We start from the raw sequence: 10,016 nt of genomic DNA, 5'->3' as shown, positions 1-10,016 counted from the left end.
AGCTCTGTAGACCAACTCTGAAAATTTCTCTTTAACTGTATATTTCCATAGCAACCAATCCCTTCTTGTCAGATTTGGAAAAGTAGAGCTTTAACCTCATGAACTTTCTGGAGTTGGGCTTATGTTTGCATGAGAGTTTGTGGGATATGGACATCTCTCCCTGTCCCTAATAAATATGCCTACTTCTTCTCTTTTTTCTTCTTACTAGCATCTCTGCGACCTCTTGTTCTTTCTTCTGGCTAAATATAAATAGCTCTATCACTACTTATAATAACTCAAGGGACTACCATTTCCTGAATATTTTCTATGTCTCAGATACTAAGTGCTCCACGTCTATTACCCCAGTATATCCCCATGAAAAGTCTAACGTGCATTAACATCCTTATTTCATAAATAAAGAAATAAAAGTTCAGCAACAGAAGTGACAGTGCATGGCTATACAGTCAGCAAGTGATAGGGCTGAGACCGGACTCAGGTGCCAGGGATCCCCAAGCCCTGGCTTGCTCCAGTGCCAGAGACAGTGGGCAGCAGCAATTTCCTTACTGACAATGAAAAGAATCATTCCATGTAGCTGAGCAGCATCTTAGGAATGATCTCTTCCTTGTTTCTTTGGAGCTTAGTATAACAAAGAGACTTTACTGAGTGCAGCAGGAGGAGAGCTGGGATTGGAACCCAGGCCTGCTGCTCAGGCTTATCCTCCAGGCTGGCACCTCTTTCTAAGGAAACCTTTACTGGATTGGAAAGAAGGTGAGCCAGGCAGAGGCTGCTCTTGAAGTACAAGTGTGAAGTTACTACAGGGATGGAGAATAAGAAAATAGCTCAAGGATGGATGAGCCCTTGATGTCCATCCATTTTTAGGACTGTCCAGCAGAGGAGAAAGAGGTTGGGCAAGATGGGCAGAGGAGTGGATTTTAGATCCAGAAAATGAAAAAAAAAAAAAACCTCTCTATAATCTTAAATGTGGGAGATAGCAACTTCCCCATCAATTCCTAGGCTTTCCAAGCACAGCTGAGGGGTCTGCAGAGATGCTGCCCTGGCTCTCCAGACCTGGGAAGGAATGGTCTACACCTCTGAGACCCTTTCATCTCTAAGATTCCATGAGCCTTTGAAATGTATTAAAATCATTAGAGAAGTAATCTTGTACTCCTTGCTCATTGTTCTTATTTAAAAAACCCTTTTATTATAAAATAAATGGAGATAAAATCTACCTATTAGCGCATATTTAAGAGTTAGAGAAAAAAGCACCCATAACATTAACTTAAATCATGAATACTCTCTGAAGTGTAAAAAAAAATCAACTCACTTTTCTTTAAATCTTCTTAAAAGGGTCTAAGAATAGTCCTTCAAATAATCCTTGAAGTATGCAATTTTAATTTGGACACATGGTAATTTCAGTCTACCTGTTGGAAGAGACAAGAGAGAAATCAGTCATTTTTGACGAGGACGCTGTTCTGACAAGCACCAGAGTTGATTCAGGCAGCTGTGTGGGGTGTGGGGGGCGGGCAGAGGGAGCCACAGCGTCTGCTCTGCCCCAGGCTGAGGGCTGGGTTTTGAACTCAGAAGAGAAAGGCAAGGAAGGTGGTTACCAGCACAGTGCCTGACACATAGCAAATGCTAAAAAGATGGATGAATAAATGTGAGATTTACCATCAACCTGGGAGTCACCCTGGAGGATCCTCTCTTTGACTCTTAGGGAAAAATAAAATTTCCAAGCACTGTATATATTCTTGGAAAAGAGTAATGAGATGGGAACATGGTGTTTTAAGGAGAGCGAGGACTTTGGAATCACCCACATCTATGCCCATGCCTGGCTCTGCTGATCACAGCCACCCCCCTCTGCGATTTATCTTCTCTGTTCTCCTTAAATCAGATACTGAGCCCATTGACTCATTTCGAACCCTTTTCTTTTCTTTCTAATATAAGCATTTAAGACCATAACTTTCCATTTTAGTACCATCTTTGGATCTATTCCATAAATTTTGATATGCAATATTTTTTACCATTAATTTATAAGAACTTTATAATTTCTATTATCATTTCTTTTTGGCAGATGAGTAAGTTAGTAATGCTTCTGTATCCTTTAATTATAGGAGTTTTTAAAAATAATTTTTCTGTTATTAATTTCTGGCTTAACTGTGGTAGGGTTCTTATTCCTTAAAAATTTTTTTGGGATGCCGGGCGTGGTGGCGCACGCTTGTAATCCCCGCGGTTGGGAGGCGGAGACAGGAGGATTGCGCTGGTTCGAAGCCAGCCTCTCTGGCTTAAGAAACCCTGTTTCCAAATAAAATATAAAATAGGTCTGGGAGTATAGCCCAGAGGTAGAAGGGTTCCATCCCCAGTACCACAAAAAAATTTTTTTTCGTGGGGGGTGTTACTGAGGATTGATTCCAGGAACATTATACCTCTGAGATATGCCACTATCCCTTTTTAATTTAATTTTGTTTTGAAATAGGGTCTCTCTAGGTTGCTGGGGGTCTTGCTACATTGCTAAGGCTGTCCTCAAACCTGTGATCTTCCGTCTTAGTCTCCCGGGTACTGGAATTACAGGTGTGTGCTATCACACCCCGCTTATTACTTCTTGAAATTTATTGGAACATAGTTATGGCCTAAGATGAAGTCAGTTTTTGTGATTATTTCACTTGTGCTTAGAAGAATGTGCATTCTCTCTGGTTGTTGGCTATAATCTTGGGCTAGTTCCTTATAGATCTCCATGCATTTCTTCATCTGTAAAAGGGAACACATGAGCTCCCTCCAGCCATCTAAACTTAGACTCACTGACACTGAGGCTGTGCTGACAAACACAGAGAGTGCCCAGGATGGAGGTCGAGGTGGGCTCTTGCTTGCTTATGACAATATTAACAACAACTCCCTTCATCCATAAAGCATTTGGGAGTTTCCAACAATGACCATGTGCTGTCCTTTGGCCTTAAAAAGTTTGTCTTAAGAGATGCATGTGGTACCTGTCACCCTGGCAAGTGGAGGCAAAAGCCCACGTAGAGACAGAACACACAGCAGTTAACAAGTGGTGTAGACACTCACATTGTGCATTTATCTCTACTCCATGCCAGACCCTGCCCCACTCTCCGCTCTCCTCGCTCCTCACCCTGCTCGGGGAAGTCTGCCTGCTGCCCTTCAGATCCATCCTCATTATCACCCGCAGGTGCCTCCCTCACATCTTACCTGCTTGATTCCAGATTATTAAATTCCTACTGTTTTAAAAATACAACTATAGGAAGTAAATTCAGACAAAACCTTCGTGGCGGGCATGACTGATGAATGGGGTGGGGCCTGGGTGCTGTGTGGTGGGGGCCAGAATGTCAATCATGAAGGGGAGGTGATGTTTATGTCTATCAAATGGGGCATGTGTTTGGAAAGGAAGAGAAACACTGTGCTGAGTCCCAGTTTTCTTTATCCAACAAATAGCCCTTCCCCTGACCTTGTCCACTATGCCACTCCAAGTTCTTTTTCTTCTTCTAAAGAGTTTTCCTGAAAGAGACATCCACTTCCTCTACTCCCATGTTTCTCACAAATCCCTGTGGTCTGGCTTTCATTCCCAGAATGCTCTCTATGATCATAATAATGTTGTCACTGCAAATCCTAGACATCACTTCTCATCTGCAGTGGCCTCACTGGCTCATTTGCCAGCAGGGACCACCCCCCCTCTGGAAACCCTCTTGCCTCAGCATCAACACCCCCAGGCTCTCCTAACTATCCTCTTTTTTTTTTTTTCCTCTGAGGACTTTCTCTGCATCATTCTTATACTCTATGATTTGAACTGACATTTACATAATTTAATTAGAGTTGTTTGAATAAAATAATAACTCTAAACTACCATTTGTTAAGTGCAAACTAAGTGCATGCCAATTACTGAATTGAATGTTCTTTTTACTCCTCTTCAGTTTTACGACAACTACCTGAGGCTGGTGTTTTAACATTCCTGTTTTACAGATGAGAAAATGGAAGCTTAAGAAGAGTTAGTTATATAATTTGTCCAGGATCACTCAACTATACTATGTGGTGGAGCTGGGATTCAAATTATACTCCATCTTTTTTTTTTTTTTTTTGTGGTACTGGGGTTCCTGGAAGCCCTTCTACCTCCGGGCTACACTCCCAGACCTATTTTATATTGTTTTTATTTGGAAACAGTGCCTCTTAAGCCAATGCAGCTGGTTTCGAACCTGCGCGATCCTCCTGTCTCCACCTCCCAAGCGCGGGGATTATAAGCGTGTGCCGCCATGCCCGGTAAATTATACTCCATCTAATTCAGAGCATTCATGCCTGACCACTGTGGACTTATGCTCCCCCCCCCAGGTCCTGGTCTCTGCCACTCACTGTTCTTTCCCAGGGCCACGTAGTTTATGCTTTCACTTGCTTCCCTCTGAATGGCAGGCCTTATCCACTCTGTGTGCTGGGAAAACTCTACTCATGCAAGGCTCAGTTCTAATGTTCCTCTTGCAATAAAGCACTTCATAGTCCCAGTTGTGAAACTGCTCCTGTCCCCTTGCTGTAGAAGCTCTTGATGATACACAAGTATCCATTCATCCATCTAAACATGTGTTCATCTGTACATCCCAAAATCACACAAATACAGTAGAAGTTTGCTTATCCAGAAATCTAAGTACTAGAAGTATCCAAACAATGAAGCTGTTCTGAAGAATTTTTTTTATGCTCACCCTGTAAAAGATCATATCAAACTATTGTCAAAAGTGGAGAAAATTTTCTAGAAGTCTTGGTGTTTGGGAAGAGATGTGCTCCATTTGGCATCTGTGAATGTCTGGCGGATAAAGGACAACCATCCATGTGATCTGGATAGAACAGAACTAGGTCCCTTACTCAATAGTAACAACTAAAAGTCCTATTTACACTTTGAGCCTGGCTCAAATACCCCTTCATCCTTAAAATATTTGTATTCTCTTCTAACAGACATAAACAAACCGAGGCCCCCACCCTAAAATAACCTGTTACGCCTGCTGACACTTGGTATCATTTCAGCCTTTCCCTCTCTTTGGAGCTAGGACTTGCATTCAAGTCACCTTTGATAATTTTAGAGTCAAGACTAGTGCTGGACACACAGATGCCAATGAGTGGCTGACTGAAACTAGATGATCCGGGCTTTGAACGGGGTCTTTCCTATCTTCCCATCTGAACACCAACTCAGATGAAAGCACCAGCCAAGGAGTTATGCAAATTATGGGTGCTAAATAAACATTAAATCCTTCCATCTTCTCTCCACACTCTAAGAAAATGATGATCAGAAGAGGGAGACCATATGTCCCAAAGGCCTAAGGTTTCTGAAGGCCTGTGTTCCATGGCTTATAGACATGTTGGTGTGGTGACTTTTCATGTTCTCCAGTGTTAACTAGACAGTGAAAGTTCACATTTGGAGACACATTCTTGTTTCCATAGTAAAAAAAAATTTTAGAGCTTTGAAGATTGACAAGCCCCTCAAGATGAGCAATTGCCACTCCTCTTGACTGGGGCTGCGTGGCAACTCCACGTCACAGGGCAAGAAGGGCAAGAAGGGCTGTGCAGATGCATTTTCGTGTCCCCTCCTAGACTTGCAAATGAAGCCTCTAGGAAAGAGAGTGCTTTCTGAATTACTAAAAATAAACTCACAGAAACTTCATCTAGCTGTATCACGGCGGCAATTTACAGCGTCTAGAACTTCACATGGTATAATTAGCAAATGGATCACAATAATTTATTTTTGGTTTAAAAGCTCAAATGAACATGACATTCCACTGGAATGGGAAAATAAGAAGCTGGGAGGCAGCCACATTCCTCTTGCCCCTCACTAGGCCATGGTTTTAATGCTGGCTGGCATCCCTCTACTGATAACCAATGGGCATGCCACAGACAGGGGCCAGTAACTCAGAGCTCTGGGCTCCTTGGGAAGTATGACTTCTGGGATAGCCCCGACAGAATCCAGTGACCTGGAAAATGTCCAAAATCATCAAGTATATACCTATGGGTGTATAAGGAAACCCAAAGGTACTCACTCATCATAGAAAAAAGAAGAGCCAGTAGCCTTAAATCAGTGCAGAAGAGGGGTATACATGGAGCAAACCCTGCTGTAGACCAAGCCCCTGGGAAGTCTTTTTCTCTACAAGACAGGACGCAATTTCACAGTGGCTTTCTACCACTCACCTCACTACAGAGAAGAGTTTGTTATGACGTCCCTGAGGGGGCAGTGCCAAAGGATGATGCCAAGAGAGGGACAGTCGTGAGAGGAGTCAAGAGGAGTCAGAGAGGACCTGTGTTTGGGTTTTGGCTTGTTATATGTGGCACAAATATCAACCTCTCCAAGTCCCTCTTTTAAAAATGTCCACAATGAAAAACTACCTTATAGAATTGATATGAGGCTTAAATGAGAAAAGGTATAAGAAGGGTCTTATAAATGAGTGTCAGAGATTCTCGTTGAGCAAATAAATTGCCAAAGTGGCTCTTTCTGCTGAAGACTTTATTTAACTAAAGTATTAGAAACAACTGTAGTGGAGACAAGGGATGGGAGCAGCAGAGAGCCTGGGAAGTTGTCCTTAGTTTCCTTGCACAACCCTCTCCCTGAAGAGCAGCAATGTGGAGTGAGGAAAGAGTAGCCGGACTCTAGTAAGGACCATGATAACTTTCCCCACTCGGACAGACTTGACAACTCAAGTAAGAAGCATGACAGACTCCCCTGAACCAGCCAAACACAGGTCCCCAAGTGCCACCAGCACAGAAGGTGGAATGAAGGTGACCCAGAAGGACGTGACCAAGACCACGATTCTTTCAGCTGAAGGAAGCGATGGGTATTTTCTGAGCATCTACTGTGTATTAGGCACAGTGTTGGGCCCTTTCATGTTGGAGCTCCTCTCCAAACTGTGCAAGGTCACCCGCCATGTATGCCCTGACTCATCCTGTGTATGAGCCTGCAAAGCCCCCTTCCTCCTCTGTCTCTCCATCCAGGCCTTAAGAAGGAAGACCTGGGTCCCATCCTCACTTTTTCAGTTCTTAGTGATTGCAAGTAAATTGTTCCTTCATTTGGGGAAGCTCAGTGTTCTGGTCTGTTAAGCTTGAGACAAGAACCTCAGATTTGCCTGCCTCACCAGGTGGCTGAAAGCTTTGGAAACTGTGCCAAATGCTGAAGGATTCAAGCCCCTTGACAGCCTCCTATGGATCTTTTATTTGTGTGTATGGTACTAGGACCCCAGAGCTTTCTACCTCTGAGTTACACCCCCTGCTCTATTTTATTTTCAAACAAGGTCTCACTAAGTTGTAAAGGGCTTTGATAAGTTGTGGAGTCTGGCCAGGAATCTGCATCCTCCAGTCTCATCCTCCCAAATACACTGGGATTACAGGTGTGTGCCACCATGCATGGCTCTTACTGATCCTAAACATTAAATATCTACATTGCCCCTTGCCTACTTCCAACCTTATTTCCCCATCTGTCCCCTGTTTCTAATATCATCCACATTAGTCCTTCCAGGCCATTCTGCTCAAGGAGCAGACGGGCCGCCTCTTCTGGGTGGCACCTCCTCCCTCTCCAGCTCTCAGCTTGACTTAGCATCACTTCCTGGGGAAGGCTTCTTTGGCCGCTCACACCAGTGAGGTGCCCTCTACCTACCATTCCTCATAGCCCTTGTAATTTCTTACTTACACAGGTCATCATTTAACATCTATCTCCAGAACTTGTATGCCAGCCCTCCGGGACAGGCCCTCAGCATCCTCTGGAAGCCAGGCACACAGCATACACTCATTGGTGTCCATTTTTTGCTGTTCTAGATCAGCCCGTGACACACAGCAGATTCTCAATAGATACTGAATGAGAGTACTGTGGCCCAGGTCAAATCCCTCAGCTGTATTCTGAAGCTGGTCCAGCTCTGACCTTGCCACACTCTATCCCTTTTCTGTGCTTGGTGCCCTTCCATGTGCTGTTTGCGACCAAGACTTGACCATTATCAAGTGAGTCGCTCATCTCCCTTGAGAGAGTAGTGTAGCCCAGAGAGTGTCCCAGAGGGGAGGTTGGATGGGTACCACAGAAAAGGGAAGAGTCTGGGTCTCTGGACAAATCGTCAGGGGCACACAGTGGGTGGAGGTGGGCTTCTCATGGAGCCCACTGGAGGCCTGCCTGGGATTCCTCCTCATAACCCCTTTCTTGGGGCAAAGTTTCTAGTCTTAAGTTCTTGCTTCTTGGGAGAGAGAGGGGGAAAAAAAAAAGGAGCTTCTCTCTCTTTGGCATGAAATAAATGGTTAGCCATTAAGATGTAAAATGCAGCTGTCACAGTCCATAGAACAACAGACAGGTTAATATGGGTTCTTAAGAATGCTATTTCCTCAGATTAACCCCAGAGTCATGGCAGCCTATCAAGATACACTGTGGCATGCTCTGGAAACTGCCGTTTTCCTTCTTTAATAATATTTGATATTTAAATAATATTCGATGTTTGTTTCCAAGTAGAATTTGATAGTTTTCCCTTCCTTCATTCATTCGTTCCTTCTTTCTTTTCTTCTTCCTTCTCTCTCCCTTCTTCCTTCCTTCCTTCCCTTCTCCCCTCCTCTCCTTTCCTCTTCCCTTTTCCCCTCTCTTTCCTCCTTCTTCCCCATGCCTACTGTAAGAATATCTTGGCCAGGTTTTCTTCCAGAAATGTGAAATACAAACATGCAGATGTGTGTCTGGGTCCCTTCTAGGGTTCTTGCCTCCTGACTGGGTGTTCCTCAATACTCCCCTTCTCCTTTCTATCCACCCCCACCTCTCAGCCAACCCATCCTAGCTACATGTCACCTACCACAGAATGAATTTCTCAAACATGTTTAAACAGTTTTTAAGTTCTTCCCTGTACCAGGTGAGCTGCATTCCTTCCTGTGAGAGGGGTAAGCAGCTTGACTGACTGGCCAGCGGAGGAAGCAAAAGGCCTGCATTCACCTGCCCAGCAGAGAGGTGGCAGGGGTCTGTCACGAGTTGCACAGGCTCTGGAGGGCAGTGCCAGAGCTCCACCCAGTGACCCTAAAATCTGTCCTGCCCAGTAAACCCTGTTGGCTCCTGCCTATCAGGTGACCCAGCATTATCATCTGAGCAGTCCTGCGTATCTGATGCTGGGTTATTTGGTGAATGTCTGCATGCAAGACTTGGGGCTTGGCTCTTCTCTGGCCTCTGCATTATATATAGTACCCCTGGCGTGACCTGGAGCTGAGGGGTAGCCTGGCACCACCAGACATTACTGGATGCTCCTTTGTCTCTGTCACCCTCATCTTCTCCTGAGTAACTCCTTCTTGTCCTTGAAGACTCCGTAGAAGGTCGTCCCCTCCTGCAGGCCTGCCTTTCTCACCCTCGGGCTGTCTCGGGGGCTTGCGGTCTGAGCATTCGCAGAGTCTGTGCTCTATGACTCTATCTAGTTTTTGCAGCAGGGTCACCACACTGTGTGGGCAGTGTGGGCTTGCTGGTGCAGGGTGCCGGGCACAAAGAGGAAAGAGTCAATGCATTAATTAATCTATGCATTGACTCCCTGCCTTGTCTGGAAAGAATCTAAGGAAGCACAAAGATCAAATATGCCCCCGAGGAGCTCAGAGTCTGTGGAATGGCAGACACATAAGCATATTTTAAATATATAGGGGCTGAGATAATGTGATCAGGCTGAGGGCTCAGTGGGAGGGAGCACTGGCTCTTAGCCTCCCCTGAGACCAGGCATGACATATGGGGACAACTGGTGGATGTATATTTAATAAATGAGATGAGTTGTCACAGAGGACCCAAAATAAACTTTACAGAGTGTTTACACTGGGTGTGATGGTGCAAGCCTAAAATCCCAGTATTTGGGAGGCTGAGACAGGAGGATTGCAGGTTTGAGACTATTCTCAGTGAGGGAAGTTAAAGGCAGAGAGGGGAGAATAGCACCTCCAGCTGGCACTGGGGAACCAGACCCCAGGATTCCATGGCATTATTGAGGGCTCTAAACCTATTTCAGAGACTTCATGGTAAAAGCAGGCTGCTGCTGCTCCCCCTCCGTGTGTCAGGCCTCGCAGAGGGCTGGGGCAGTCAC

This window comes from Muscardinus avellanarius (assembly GCF_963383645.1).
Source record: "Muscardinus avellanarius genome assembly, chromosome: 1".
In the NCBI taxonomy this organism is placed as follows: Eukaryota; Metazoa; Chordata; class Mammalia; order Rodentia; family Gliridae; genus Muscardinus; species Muscardinus avellanarius.
The sequence above is the reverse complement of the archived record's forward strand: the minus strand, read 5'-3'. Positions refer to the sequence as shown.